The 3,535-nt window shown below is 38.8% G+C and overlaps 1 non-coding gene and 1 pseudogene across 1 annotated transcript; both read left to right on the top strand.

Moving 5' to 3' along the window:
- Positions 1-1,772: 1,772 nt before the first annotated feature.
- Positions 1,773-2,585, top strand: LOC109550534 (large ribosomal subunit protein uL22-like; annotated as a pseudogene).
- Positions 1,871-1,936, top strand: LOC117313059 (small nucleolar RNA SNORD58). Its single transcript, XR_004527523.1, has one exon. It is a non-coding gene; the product is annotated as a small nucleolar RNA SNORD58 (small nucleolar RNA).
- Positions 2,586-3,535: the final 950 nt, after the last annotated feature.

A 3,535-nucleotide genomic window follows, 5' to 3' on the forward strand; every position in this document is an offset into this window, starting at 1 on the left:
GTCATTTGCCAAAGTGAGAAGGGAGTTGTTGCTGGTATAAAACAATGCTAACTCCATATATTATAGTCCCTACCTTCCTGAGCTTATATTCTGTAAGAGAGTTTGTCTTTTTTTTCTCACTAACACATCCCCAGTGTGTTAGTGGCACAGTGCCTGTCAAAAATTGTGCCCAATATATTTTTCACAGAACTAGAACAAATAACTTTACAACTTGAATGGAAACACAAAAGAACCCAAATAACCAAAACAATTTGAGAAAGAAGAACAGAGCCAGAGGAATCATGCTCTCTGGCTTCAGATTATACTACAAAACTGCAGTAATCAAAACAGTATGGTACTGGCACAAAAACAGACATATAGATCAATGGAACACGTTAGAAAGCTCAGAAATAAACCCACACATTTACAGTCAATTAATCTACAACAAAGGAGGCAAGAATATACAATAAAGAAAAGACAGTCTCTTCAGTAAGTGGTGCTGGGAAAACTGGACAGCTATATGTAAGAGAATGAAATTAGAACACTCTCTAATACCATATACAAAAATAAACTCAAAATGGATTAAAGCCCTAAAAGTAAGACCAGATACTATAAAACTCCTAGAGGAAAACATAGGCAGAACACTTTTTGACATAAATCACAGCAATATTTTTTGGACCCGTCTCCTACAGTAATGGAAATAAAAACAAAAATAAACAAGTGGGACCTAATGAAACTTAAAAGCTTTTGCACAGCAAAGGAAACCATAAACAAAACAAAAAACAAACTACGGTCTGGGAGAAAATATTTGCAAATGATGGGCTTGACAAGTGTTTAATTTCCAAAATATACAAATAGCTCATACAGCTTTATATCAAAAAACAAAAAACCCAATCAAAAAATGGGCAGAACTAAATAGACATTTCTCCAAAAAAGATGCATATTTGGTTAACAGGCACAAGAAAAGATGCTCAACATCATTAATCATCAGAGAGATGCAAATTAAAACCACAATGAGCTAGCACCTCACACCAGTCAGAATGACTATAATCAAAAAGAACACAATAGGGCTTCCCCGGTGGCGCAGTGGTTGAGAGTCTGCCTGCCAATGCAGGGGACACAGGTTTGTGCCCCGGTCCGTGAAGATCCCACATGCCGCAGAGCGGCTGGGCCCGTGAGCCATGGCCACTGAGCCTGCGCATCCGGGGCCTGTGCTCCGCAACGGGAGAAGCCACAACAGTGAGAGGCCTGCGTACCGCAAAAAAAAAAAAAAAGAAAAGAAAAAGAACACAAGTAACAAATGTTGGCGAGGATGTGGAGAAAAGTGGACCCTCATGCACTGTTATTGAGAATGTAAATTGGTGCAGCCACTATGGCAAACAGTATGGAGGTTTCTCAAAAGACTAAAAATAGAACTACCATATGACCCAGCAATTCCATTCCTGGGTATATATCCAAAAACACGAATCTGAAAAGATACATGCACCCTAATGTTCATAACAGCATTATTTACGATTGCCAAGGTATGGAAGCAAGTGTCCATCAACAGATAAATATAAAGAAGATGTGGTATATATATAATGTGTGTGTGTGCGTGTGTGTGTGTGTGTGTGTGTGTGTGTGTATGGTAAAATACTACTCAGCCATAAAAAAGAATGAAATTTTGCTATTTATAACAACATGGAGGGACTTGGAGAGTATTATGCTAAGTGAAATAAGTCAGACAGAGAAAGACAAATACTGTATGATATTACTAAATACTGTATGATAGCTTTTCTGGTCAGTAACCTGAGAGGGTAAAAGGAATGATGTCTGTGTCCCTAGTCTAGTGTCAGAACTGCTGTAGTCACTGGTAGTTCCACATGGGAAGAAACAGTGGATAGAAGGATGGCTGTGATGATGGCATTTCTTAGGACACCTTTGGATTAATCATGAAAACAACTACTCTCTGAGCAGCTGCGGGCAGCGTTTAGTACATAAACCGTGTAAGTTACTGTAAATATGTTGACAGAATTATACTTGCTCGTTTCCAGGTGACCTCTAGAAATGATTCGCTATTCACATGACCCAGAAAATCCCACAAAATCATGCAAGTCGAGAGGTTCAAGTCTTCGTGTTCACTTTAAGAACACTCATGAAACAGCCCAGGCCATTAAGGGTATGCCACCAAGTATCTGAAGGATGTCACTTTAAAGAAGCAGTGTGTGCCATTCCGTCATTACAATGGTGGAGTTGGTAGGTGTGCCCAGGCCAAACAGTGGGGCTGGACGCAGGGTCTGTGGCCCAAAAAGAGTGCTGAATTTTTACTGCATATGCTCAAAAATGCAGAGAGTAATGCTGAACTTAAGGGCTTAGATGTAGATTCTCTGGTCATTGAGCATATCCAGGTGAACAAAGCCCCCAGGATGCGGCACAGGACTTATAGAGTTCATGGTCGGATCAACCCATACATGAGCTCTCCGTGCCACATTGAGATGATCCTTACTGAAAAAGAACAGATTGTTCCTAAACCAGAAGAGGAGGTTGCCCAGGAGAAAAGGATATCCCAGAAGAAATTGAAGAAACAAAAACTTATGGCCCAGGAATAAATGCTGCAAAAAATAAATGCAAATAAAAGTTAAAAAAAAATACTGTATGATATCACTTATATGTGGAATCTGAAACATACAATAGTCTAGTGAATATAACAAAAAAGAAACAGACTCACAGATATAGAGAACAAACTAGAGGTTACCAATGGCAGGGGGAGCAATATAGGGGTGGGGGAGTAGGAGGTATACACTACTGCATATAAGATAGGCTCAAGGATGTATTGTACAACACAGGGAATATATCCAATATTTTATTGTAACTGTAAATGGAAAGTAACCTTTTAAAGTTTTATTTTAAAATTTTTTAATAAAATTAAATTAAAAAAACAGACTCACAGTTATAGAGAACAAACTAGTGGTTACCAGTGGAGAGAGGGAAGTGGGGAGGGGCAAGATAGGGGTAGAGGATTTTTTTTTTTTAACTTTTTTCTTTTTTGGCTGCACCACACAGAATGTGGGATCTTAGTTCCCCGACCAGGGATTGAACCTGCGCCACCTGCATTAGGAGCACAACGTCTTAATCACTGGACTGCCAGGGAAGTCCCAGGGGTAGATGATTAAGAGGTACAAACTACTAAGTATAAAATAAGCTATAAGGATATATTGTACAACAGAATATAACCTTTAAAAATTGTGAATCACTATGTTGCACACCTGAAACATATATTATACATCAACTATACCTCAATAAAAAGAATAATAAGAAACTTTTAAAAAACTGTGCCCAATAAATATTTGTTGTTGAAAGCATGTTGAAAGAGTATTTTGAGGGGGGTTATGGGCAAGTTTAGGGATGAGGCTGCCTGGGACAATCATAGAGCAACAGAAACCACCCCTACTCAAAAGAACCTCTCAGGGACCTACCACCACTTGGAATTCCAATTGTGTTAATAGGTTTCTCTTTGAAAAGGTAAGATAGAAGGCATTCACATCTCAGTGCCAATGTTTTTATTAGGTAAACATCT

The sequence above is a fragment of the Tursiops truncatus genome, chromosome 7 (assembly GCF_011762595.2).
Source record: "Tursiops truncatus isolate mTurTru1 chromosome 7, mTurTru1.mat.Y, whole genome shotgun sequence".
Taxonomy (NCBI): Eukaryota; Metazoa; Chordata; class Mammalia; order Artiodactyla; family Delphinidae; genus Tursiops; species Tursiops truncatus.